Source organism: Danio rerio, chromosome 15 (genome assembly GCF_049306965.1).
Source record: "Danio rerio strain Tuebingen ecotype United States chromosome 15, GRCz12tu, whole genome shotgun sequence".
In the NCBI taxonomy this organism is placed as follows: Eukaryota; Metazoa; Chordata; class Actinopteri; order Cypriniformes; family Danionidae; genus Danio; species Danio rerio.
The window spans coordinates 2,189,417-2,201,679 of record NC_133190.1 but is presented as its reverse complement, the minus strand read 5'-3'; the positions used below and the strand labels follow the sequence as shown (position 1 = coordinate 2,201,679).

The following is a 12,263-nucleotide window of genomic DNA, read 5'->3' as shown; positions in this document are numbered from 1 at the left end:
ATACCCTCATGCCACAATTTTACAGTTATTTACTGCAAAAACGGGCAGTAAAATACCACATACAGTACATTCTTTACAGTTCACTACTGTAATATGCACTGCATTGTGGGTGATTTTATAACTTTTACAGTAATTTACTGCATATTAGGAGTTTGCGGTATTCTACTGTAATCAAAGTAATTAAGTACTGTTTAATGTAGATAAAGACAAAAATGAGGCGGTTAATAAAAAAAAATAGCACTAGTTCTGTCACAGTATGGCACTGCTGCTCAGGCAGTCAGTCCAAACAAGGATGTAACTAGCAGCTGAACTACCATAGTACAATGCTTCATTTGGGAAATGAATGATGCACGCTGTTGCTGCAATTTTAGAATGATTTACTGCATAGTCTCACAGTAAAATACCAGCGTTATATGCATTACATTGTGGGTCATTTTAAAACTTTCACCGTAAGTTACTGCATGTTTGCGGTATTCTACAGTAATCAAAGTAATCACTACTGTAGTTGAAGACAATGAGGCGGTTAATTAATGTATAGATGTTCGTAACAAAGCACCATTTGGGAAATTAACCATATAGGGACAAGTCTTTTCCAAAACCGTACACTCACTGTTAGATTTACAGTAATTTACTGCATAAGCGCCCAATACATTCTTTACAGAATTTTCATGAATTTCCTTTGAATTTTCTTTGAACTACAATGTCAAGTTGTACTGTTCAGAGGACATCCTGGGCTTTAGTTATGTCATTTGATTGGCTGGCATGCTGGGAACCACTTCTTACACTGCATCCAAAATGGCCGATACACAAAAAAGCACATTTTATGGGAAGGAGAGAGGTGTGTGAAATTTAGCTTTTTAAATGTTTAGTTTTTTTATATAAATAATATATATATATAAACATATAATATTTAATAAACATATATATATCAGGAAAAATGTCAGGAAAAATACAGTTAGCTTTCAAAGCTGTTAACTTGTTTATGTTTCAAAATATCATCCTTTTTTAAATGTCCACTATTGTGGACACCAGGACCATCTTAATGTAATGACTGCATGTTGTAGGAGGCAGAACTGAAACAGGAGGGATTCTTTATGAGATAGTGGAGGGAGACTCTGAATAAGAGTCTGACAATCAGACAATTAGAGAATTAAAGACAATTAGAGAATGACAATCAGTTTTAAATCGCTTTTATGTTGAGTTTGTTTTGGATTAACCCCTTCCACAGCACCCCGACGAGGACGCACTGAGGCGCTGTTTTACCTTCTTTTTTTTCTTTTTCTTTTTTTTAATCTGGCCCTCTTTTAGACTAAACTGTTTCAGGAATTTTATTACAAAAAGAAAAACCGGCTTTTGTTTTGTTTGTTTACAATAATATTGGATTAATATCCCTTTACAGCCATATCTATACTGTTTTGTTGTCTGTTTCGAACTAAAATGGTCCTGTGGTCCACTACAATGGACATGCTGTAAAATTAAAAATAAAAACAAAACGTAAAAACTCTAAATTGTAGATTTTTTTTTAACTCAAAGGATGTAGGATGTTTTAAAAACAAATTAAAAAAATGTCTTTGGGTCTCAGGAGGATAAAGCCAATAAATCACATACAGTTGAAGTCAGAATTATTAGCCCCCCTTGTGCCCAACTGAGACTGGTTTCTCTCAAGATTTTTTTTCTTTACTTTCGCCAATCCATGAAGTTTTTTTCCCCTCTCCGCTGTCGCCTCTAGCTTGCATGGTTTGGGATCGGTAGAGCTATGCATCAATGGATTTGCTCTTCAGTGTTTGGACTCTCAGTAATGATTATTAAACCACACTGAACTGAGCTAAACTGAACTGAACTCAGACACTAAAAAACTGAACTACACTGTTCCAACTTACTATGACCATTTATGTGAAGCTGCTTTGACACAATCTACATTGTAAAAGCGCTATACAAATATAGCTGAATTTAATTTAATTTAATTTCTTTTTTAAATATTTACCAAATGATGTTTAAAAGAGCAAGAAAAATTTCACAGTATGTCTGATAATATTTTTTCTTATGGAAAAAGTCTTATTTGTTTTATTTTAGATAGAATAAAAGCAGCTTTTAATTTTTTAGAAGCCTTTTTAGGTCAAAATTATTAGCCACTTTAAGCTATAAATTTTTTTTCCGATTGTCTACTGAACAAACTATCACCGGAAGCAAATAAAAGTGTGAATAAAGGGGCCAAGAAATGCATGACGATGTATTTATTACTCTTATATTTCAGTCTTTAATATTGGGTTGCCCTATCCTAACAATGTCAACATCAATAGCTTTGTATTTTTATGTAAGTTTTAAATAACGCTTCCATCTCAATTTACAAACAATTGCCTTTTGCTCAGATGCGCCGATGAGGAGTTGATCCAGCACAAGTTATCAAAGAGCGAGGATCACCATAGTCTAAAGCAAACGTCCACTCACACTTAACCACTCTGTTTGTTGTACGGTCTTGCATTATGCATTTTGACCGCGGCTTGCTTTGGTGCATTTGTAAAGGTTGCAGAGAGTCAGTCGCTTGACCTGTTGTGGTTTCCAACAAACACTCGGCGCTGTGGAAACATGAAAGAGTCAGTTAGACCGCATCCAATCCTGTAATCAGACTTTAATAAACAGAGCTCCGAAAATTTGCATCCATCTCCGGGAAAACTTTTCAACTCGGCAGCTGGCAAAGACACCAGTGGGGGGGCAGAGCGCATGGTGCGAGAGCCAGGGCAGTTTTTGCATGGGGGCTTAGCGGTCTTGTACCCGTGCCAATACACCCGCTCACCCTGACTCTGAGGTCAGCGCTCGGATTCAGGAAAAAGTGGGAGAGCGGTTTCTCCTCCGCCTGCGTCCCCACCAGCGTTTTCTGAAAGACTCCAGGGTGGACACATGCCGTTTGAGCTCTTTAGAAACAATCGATTGGCCGGGAGAAAGGAAAGAGGAGGAGGGGAGAACGCAGATCTGACCTTGGAGTCTGGAAATGTTACACTTTAAATCACTGAAATTTCCTGAAATAATAAGACGCCTCAGGACAAGTCACCTCTTCCGCACAAAATAAAGCCCCGGAATGCATATATGAATGAGAAGAACTGACAACGAAGCAGCAGGAGAAATAAAAGTTTTGCTGTAAAAGTAATCAGGCGGTCACGGAGGTCTTGTTTTCAATTTGAGCCGCTCTGATCATGCGATATTACACTTCACACGGAGGCCAGCGCTCTTGGCCACGCAGCACACTTATTCCAGACAAATTTCAAGACATTTTGAACTTTGGTGTCTTATTTTTTATTTATTTTCTCTTTTTTTTTTGCGGTGTGAATTTAAATAGATTTACAACAATCGTTCAAGTAGGTTAAACTGAAAGTTCATGCAGAAATGTAAAATACAGTATGTGCCAATCATATCAAGATGATTTTTTTTGTAACCTGTACACCTGTCTTAATAATAGTAAAATAATTACAAAATAAAGATTTGAATCCTATTTATATTCCTTATATTATTTTTGCATAAAAAATAAATAATAAATTATATATATGTATATATATATATATATATATATATATATATATATATATATATATATATATATATATATATATATATATGTGTGTGTGTGTGTGTGTGTGTATATACATTTGAGCAATATCACACGAGTAGCAGTGCGATATGGCTGTATATGCGTTAGTGCCCCCACCAGTGCCGATATACAGCAATATCGCACTGCTACGAGTGTGATATTGTGTATATTCAACAGTTTGACGGCATAATTGTGTATATAAAAACAAAATCAAACATGGAGAGTCTCAAAAACCCTTTTGTATGAGGAACTACTTTCTTCCACTTTGGATTCAAATCATAAGCTGACAGTTAAACAGCTGAGCAAGCATCTTTTAAACTTTAGATCTGTAGTGTCTGCTTTTTGCTGGCTGTATGTGGGCAGAGGAATACACAAAGGGTAAAGAGGCTGTACGGTTGCTGATATTACTTAAATATGTCACGGCAGAACTGTTGTATATATATATATATATATATATAGATATACCATTTATGATATATATTATGAGATATTTTCTGAGAAACTTTTCTTGAAAGTCAAGTTTACATGCAATACGATTATTTCGCCTCTGAAAAAGCTCAGATGATTTTGGAATGGTTTTGGAAGTTTCTGATTGGCTAATTGACAACATTTGAGTTAATTGGAGGCACAACTGTAAAATAGTATTTAAGGAAAAGCTCAAACACACTGCTTCCTTGTGTGACAACATGAGAAAATCAACAAGCCAGAATCAACAACAAAGCCAGATTACAATTAGCTAAATTACACTGGGAAAAGACTCATGTTTGGAGACATGTCCTGTGCTCCGATGGAACTAAGATTAAACTGTTTGGCCATAATGACCAGTGTTACATTTGGAGGACAAAGGGGAAAGCTTACAAGCTTAGGAACACCATCCCAACTGTGCAGTATGGGGGCGGCAGCATCATGTTGTGGGGCTGTTTTGCTGCAGGAGGGACTGGTCCACTTCACAGCAGAGATGGCATCATGAAGAAAGAACATTATGGAGAAATACTGAAGCAACATCTGAAGACATCAGCCAGGGAATTAAAACTTGGCCACAAATGGGTCTTCCAAACAGACCATGACCCTAAGCATACTGCCAAATAAGTTCAAATGTGCTTTAAGGAGAACAGAGGGAATGTTTTGCAGTGGCCATCACAAAGCCCTGATCTCAATCCTATAAAAAATTTGTGGGCAGAGTTGAAAAAGCTTGTGCGAGCAAGACAGCCTACAAATCTGACTCAGTTTCACCAATTCTGTCAGGAGGAATGGGCCAAAATTCCTGCAAACTATTGTGAGAAGCTTGTGGAAGGAGAGCCAAAACATCTGACTAAAGATATACAGTTTAAAAGCAAAGCTAAAAAATACTGAGGAAATTTTTGTAAACTTTTGACTGTCTAGAAATTAATAAATAAATTCTAAAAAAAAAAAATTCTCTCATTATTCTGCCATTTAGCAAATGTAAATCATTAAGGTAATCCTAATGGACCTAAAATAGTAAATGTTTAGTATGATTTACCATCAGACATTTTTAAATGGTTATGATCCTGTTTATAGGGTGTAGGTAAAAAACTTCTGGTTTCAACTCAATATATATATATATATATATATATTTTCAGCTTAGTCATTTTATTAATCTGGGGTCATCACAGTGGCACCAACTTATCCAGCATATGTTTTACACAGTGGATGCCCTTACACCTGCAACCCATCACTGGGAAGCATCCATACACACTCATTCACTACATCCAATTTTAGCTTACCCAATTCCCCTATACCGCACTTTATGGGGGAAACCGGAGCACCCTGAGGAAACCCATGCCAACACGGGAAGAACATGCAAACGCCAACTGGCCCAGCCAAGGCCCAAACCAGCGACCTTCTTCCTGTGAGGCTTTTGCGTTACTCATTTTTGGCTATATTCACACACTGCTGCCACACAACTGTGTTTAAACCCGTTATAAAAGTGATTCTTGCTTAATAGATCTTCCCTTTAAGTTTGGATGAGCAGCGGACAGTTTTTGAAGCAAAAGCAGTGCTGCGGCTCGCAGAAGAGATGTTCTCTGGACGTCTAAAGCATAACATTTTGATGCGCCATCGGGGTCTTTTAGGGTGTCTGTAATGTTGGTTGAAGTGTCATAGTGAAGCACTCTCTCTCTGACAGTGCATTTCCAAGATGACAAAATCCATCCTCCTGTATTGATCAGTTATTCTACTATCCCCCGCTGGCTACATCTCGCGCTCCTCCCCGACTGGCTCCTTATTGATCTTTAGCAGTGATTGGTCGAGCGGTAATTTGAGACGGACATTGACGGATGGCTAGCAACTGTTTTTCTTTCCTCTCATCCTCTTTTCCCAGGGTGATGAAGTCATAATGCAAGTGACACTGCCAGCCTGAGACCAATTGGGTGAGCTATAACCTTTAAAGCCAATAGAAGCTGTCTGTGCTGAAATGGGCTCCTCTTGTCCTTTACCGGGACCCCATGGGTGTCTACTGGACGAGTTCTCATAAATACAAACACCCAGTAATGGCTCGGGATCCTGTACGGACCGGTTGCTGACTCCAGGGATGACTACTTCAGGAAGACTGTACTGGGTTGACCACTGAAACGGTGTCCTAATTACTAATTAAATCATTACTGTTGACAAGTGGATGACGTCTGGAGACTGACTAGTTCATAGCCTCAACAAATAAAGAGTATATATGAGATGTGTGTGAATGCAAGCTTGTGGACTTTATTTTTAGCAATGATATTGTTTGATATTAACTTCTCCGCCTCTGATTAACATCTTGCCTCTTTTGCAGATGCTGTGGTTTAGTCATTGTAACTGCTTACACACCTGTTAACATTTATTCCTGCCACTTTTTTTTGTTGCCGTCCTCAGGCAAAGGACTGTAAGAGACTTGCTCATCTAAATTAGTAGCAAAAAAACACTAAATGTTCATTCATTCATTAATTTTTCTTTGGCTCAGTCCCTTATTTATCAGCGGTTACCACGGCGGAATGAACCGCCAACTACTCCAGCAGATGTTTTATGCAGTGGATGCCCTTCCAGCGGCGAGGCAGTGGCGCAGTAGGTAGTGCTGTTGCCTTACAGCAAGAAGGTCGCTGGGTCGATGGTTCGAACCTCGGCTCAGTTGCCGTTTCTGTGTGGAGTTTGCATGTTCTCCCTGCCTTCGCGTGGGTTTCCTCCGGGTGCTCCGGTTTCCCCCATAGTCCAAAGACATGCGGTACAGGTGAATTGGGTGGGCTAAATTGTCCGTAGTGTATGAGTGTGTGTGTGAATGTGTGTGTGGATGTTTCCCAGAGATGGGCTGCGGCTGGAAGGGCATCCACTGCGTAAAAATTTACTGGATAAGTTGGCGGTTCATTCCGCTGTGGCGACCCTGGATTAATAAAGGGACTAAGCCGACAAGAAAATGAATGAATGAATGAATGAATGAATGCCCCTCCAGCCGCAACCCAGTACTGGGAAAACTGTGTGTTGATTTAAAGGCCAAATTCCCTAACCAAAAGCACTGACCTTTTAACGTTATTGTCAATGTTTTGGAATCACATATGAGTATAGTATGCATCTAATACCAAGAGATGTACACTGTCAATAAGGTAAGCTGTCTTGAAACAAAACGGCTGCACGTACACAAGAATACTGACATCTGTTGGTCAGCTGCAAAAACGCATAAGAAACTCATTCATTTTCTTGTCGGCTTAGGAACTTTATTAATCTGAGGTCACCACAGTGGAATGAACCGCCAACTTATCCAGCAAGTTTTTACACAGCGGATGCCCTTCCAGCCACAAGCCACACACATTCACACACACACTCATACACTACGGACAATTTACCCAACCCAATTCACCTGTACCGTATGTCTTTGGACTGTGGGGGAAACCGGAGCACCCAGAGGAAACCCACGCTAATGCAAAGAGAACATGCAAACTCCACACAGAAACGCCTACTGAGCCAAGGCTCGAACCAGCAACTCAGTGACCTCCTTGCTGTAAGGCGACAGCACTACCTACTGCGCCACTGCTTCGCCAGTATAACTATCCATCTACAATTGGCTATGTGCAGGCAAATGTTGTGCAAATCCAATTTTTTTGCATCGTTTTCAAATGACATGCGTCATAAATCTGCACTGGCATGCATTATAAACATCGTCTTCCGCCTATGTTGATCCTGGAACAACATTCCTGTAATTTTAAGCCTTAACGGTAAACTTATCTTATGACATGTAAAACTAATGTGCATGCAAGTAGAAAACGTACAACCTTGGCTCATTCTGAAAACATACCCCTATATACATCTCCGGAGAGTACCAAATACATCCCAGGAGCTATGTTTTTTGAAGTTTTTGTTTTCGCGAATCTACCAGAGGCCGATGTGTACTCCTTTTTAAGATCTCAAATTTCTCTCACGTGTGCCATTCGCATCTGCTGTTCTCACTTACATCCAGCAGAGGCCGCTGTTGACTGACTGACTGCCTGACCGATTGATACCCTCACCCACCCCCTCCCTAAACCCAACCGATTGTGTTTTCAAAAACACAGATTGACCATCGCCACCCACTTCCCTAAACACAACCAACAGTGTTTTCAAAAGCAATCCAGAAAAAGAAAAGCCCTGGCGGCCGCCTGATTTGTACCACATTTCAGGTTTTACCACATTCTCACCCTGTTATTCACTTGTTTGTTTTATTTTTGGCTTTTGTTTTTGTTTAACCTGCTTTCAGGAAAAATTCCTTGCTAAACTGGAACCCCATTGTCACTGTCAACTCCACTCTATGTCTCAAATCCTCCAACGTATGTGACAAGCCACCGGACAAACTAGTAACAGTGGTAATGCTGTCCACATGGAGGTAAGCAACAGCTGGGGTCCGTTCTTCGTACCCCGCTTAAATGATCTAAGATGATTTGGCAGATCCTGGATCTTTTAATCTTGATAACTGATCTCTCGCTAATTTGGTTCTTCAAACAAGTTCGCGAATCAGATTAGAATGTCTGGATAAACTGATCTGAGATCGCTGCGTGTGTTGTGAAGGTCAGATCTATCGATCCTCGAAATCATGATCAGCAATGCAACGATTGGCTGACGGCACAGCAGCGTAATGACATCATCTGATTAATATTCAATTATCCATGTGAGCAAAATTACATCAAATTAGCAGTAAACGGCTTGTTAAATATGACACGCAATAACCTTCCACATTTGTTGTGAGCTGCAGGCTTTACACTTTCTTGTGTCAAGTGTATCATCGTGTATTTCAATGCAAATCAATGTATTTAGTTCTACATTTAGAAAATATTGTCTATATTATAGTAGCTGTTTTTTAATCGGTGTAAAGAATAACTGGTTGTTTACAAAAGCATTTTCATATTGGTAAAGGCGTCTGCAACTTTTGTGAAGCATCAAATCACCGGCATATTAACTGTCAAAACATGTTTATGACTGCTGAAATGTATTATTGCTTTAAAAAAAGTCACATATTGTGCATTTCTATTATGCACAATTTGTACTAAAGCGATCTAAAAAGTTCATATCAATAAGTTTTCTCTTTGCACCACCAGGTGGCAGTCTTTGTACTTTCATTTCGAGGTTGCAGATTGCATACGTTTTATTAATATGTATAACTTTATTTATTTTATTAATGGCTATAACTTTATATATATAGTTAAAAAATATGTACCATTTTCCTAAGTGGATATAACTACTACTGTAAGAAAATATCAGAATTCAGAACATACTTTCTGTATCTTTGCTTGAACTGAGCCGATCTAATCCTGTTTATATGACTTGAACCTGCTCCCGATCAGGTTTGACCTAGCAGAACTGTTGCCATGACAACAACTCTCGGATCAGCTTTGAAGAACGAAGCAATCCTGGATCGTGTCAAATCATCAATATCCAAATCCAGCTAATTGAGTAATCCACGTACGAAGAACGGACCCCTGGAGGCAAGAAAAGGATCGTTATCATACCACCCCGTAGCATTCGTTTTAAAGACGAAATGCAGCCATATGTACCCCTGGCTACATAATTTGCGATCTCCAGAAGTCTGTATAGGGGTGCGTTTTTAGAATAAGCCTATGTTGGAAATGTATCCTGTGGGTAGGCCTAATTGTGCTTTTGCTCACGCGGGTCAGTTCACTCTAGAAATCCGTTATTGACAACATTCAATCCAAATCACTGCACAAACAATTAAAATTTACTTATTGGGTTAGTTTTCTGACTTTAAAAACACCCACCAATGTCTATACCTGCACTTTTAGGAAGATGTGAATGCTTTCTGTGAAGACTTTATTATTTTACATGAGGGACCTGATATTGAGCTACTCAATTATAGATTGTAGTTATGCATGAATGAAAAAACGAGATGCAACTTATAGAGCAATGTTACCAGGCAATGACGCCTTCAGTGGTCCACTAGGTGAGATACAAGGCAACTAATTGCAGTAACCGGATCCATTTTTTCTCCTATCCAATTTTGCTGGCCATTCTCAATAGGAAAGTAGCCAAGTAACATCGCTCTGCGATATTGACCGGCAGCATTGTTCAAAATGTCGTCCTATCTATCATCAATCTTGCTCACAACTTTTCTTGAAGCAGGCTGGTGGGATTAAACCTAAAAATGACATTAATACCAGAAAGTGAGACAGATAATAATACCATTTGCTGTTAACCTGACCTCATCCAAAATCAATAGGTGCACCAATATCTCTACCTTGTATTTGAAGTTCTAATGAAATGAACAAGCAGCAACTGCACTTTAGTACACCCCAGTAATCCAGAACCAGGATAACATTCAGTGTAACTTCCCCTCTTAGAAAATAAAAAAGTCTTCTAGATTGCTAATGTTTTTGACAAAAGGTTTAAAGCAAAAGTTTTTTTTTTTTTTGCAAAATGCTAATGTTTTTAGCAATCAATGATTGGCTTCTAGGTTTGCATGTTCTCCCTGCCTTCAAGTGGGTTTCCTCCGGGTGCTCCGGTTTCCCCCACAGTCCAAAGACATGCGGTACAGGTGAATTGGGTAGGCTAAATTGTACGTAGTGTATGAGTGTGTGTGTGAATGTGTGTGTGGATGTTTCCCTGAGATGGGTTGCAGCTGGAAGGGCATCCGCTGCGTGAAAACTTGCTGGATAAGTTGGCGGTTCATTCCGCTGTGGAGACCCCAGATTAATAAAGGGACTAAGCCGACAAGAAAATGAATGAATGAATGAATTATTGGCTTCTTTGTTTGAAGATAAACTTCATTCACTAGATTGGCCCTATTGTTACATTTTTCCCCATTAAAAACTGTACTAGTGACACATCTTGTATATTCAATAGACTTGGATTGCACTCCAGTGCTAATTTGTCTTGTTTAGTAAATCTGGCTCATAGAGTTTTAATTGGAAAAGTCAATCTGATCATTTAAAGCTTCTTTACCATGCTGCATTTACTTACACTACATTATTTTACCATACTATAAAAATAAAATGATGACCATGATCAATTAAGGCAAGGCCATCTAAAATCCATGGATTCATCATTCATGTGCATATATTTGTTGTCTGAGACAAGGTTATTATAGTTAACAAAATCGAACGAATAAACGAAAACTAAAAATGTGAAATAATTGTCGATAACTGAAATAAAAATAAAAACGAGATTTTTTTTCTAAAAATAACTAGAACTAACTGAAATTGTGTACATACAAAACTAACTGAAACTATCTAAAATTATAGCAACAGCCTCCTTCGTTTTGGTATTTGTGAAAGTATTTAATACATAATCTTACTGTAAGCCTTTCAGAAGTAAATCTGATTCGCGCTGCAGGTGTTTGACCCTTTCGCACCTCAGAGTCTGTAGTCCTGCTGCTGTTGGCCAGATCGAGCCGATTCTCCTCCTCGCTATTGCTCCTGCGACAAAACAACGAGTGGACATGACAGCAGCACGGTGACAGCATTAAATACAGACACTTTCAACTATTACTTTAACATATTTGTGCCCACTAATGGGTTTTATTTCTGTATCGCGATCGCGAACGAATCTTTTTCAAACGGATCTTCTAAGTGAACCGGTTGAACCAGTTCACCAAATCGAACTGAATCATTTGAAACGATTCGCGTCACCAGTAAGCACTTATCCAAAAACTACTTACTTTTTAACAAGCTTAATACCCCCCTCTGACTCAAAATAGTCCAATTTATACTCTTATTCAGTTATTAGAAAACGAACGTTACATTGAGAAGCGGTGAACCGATAATACTGCGCATGCGTGATTCAGTGAACCAAACACAACAGTACAGCCCGCTGTGTGACTGAACTAAACTTGAACAAATGCAGCGCGGGTGAACCGAAGGCTTAAATGAGAGGTTCTGGTGAAAAACGTAAGTTTATTTCATAACAGACAATCGTACTGGGATTTAAATAAGTGAATAATGACTCAGTTGGGTTGGACATCTTTACTGTAAGACATGTTTTAGATCATAGTGATGTTTTAACTGACTGAAATGACTATTGCTGACTGCATAATGTTGAGTCCTAACATCCGCGTTAAAAATCTGAACTTCCCATCACTACCGTGTCTAACCTCAGAGCAGTCGTGCACACATGATTGTACTTAAGGCTGCTTATCTTGTGTGCTGTTGTATGTGAATGTGAGGATGGTAGATGGTTGTGGTAGTGTTCATGTGTTCTCTGAATACAGGTTTCA

At 38.9% G+C, this 12,263-nt stretch overlaps 1 long non-coding RNA gene across 1 annotated transcript; it reads right to left on the bottom strand.

The window, feature by feature from the left end:
* Nucleotides 1-2,220: 2,220 nt before the first annotated feature.
* LOC141377986 (uncharacterized) lies at nt 2,221-11,867 on the bottom strand. Its single transcript, XR_012391223.1, has 3 exons — nt 11,709-11,867; nt 11,346-11,466; nt 2,221-2,576 (listed from the first exon to the last, which is right to left on the bottom strand). It is a non-coding gene; the product is annotated as an uncharacterized lncRNA (long non-coding RNA).
* Between the last annotated feature and the right edge of the window lie 396 nt (nt 11,868-12,263).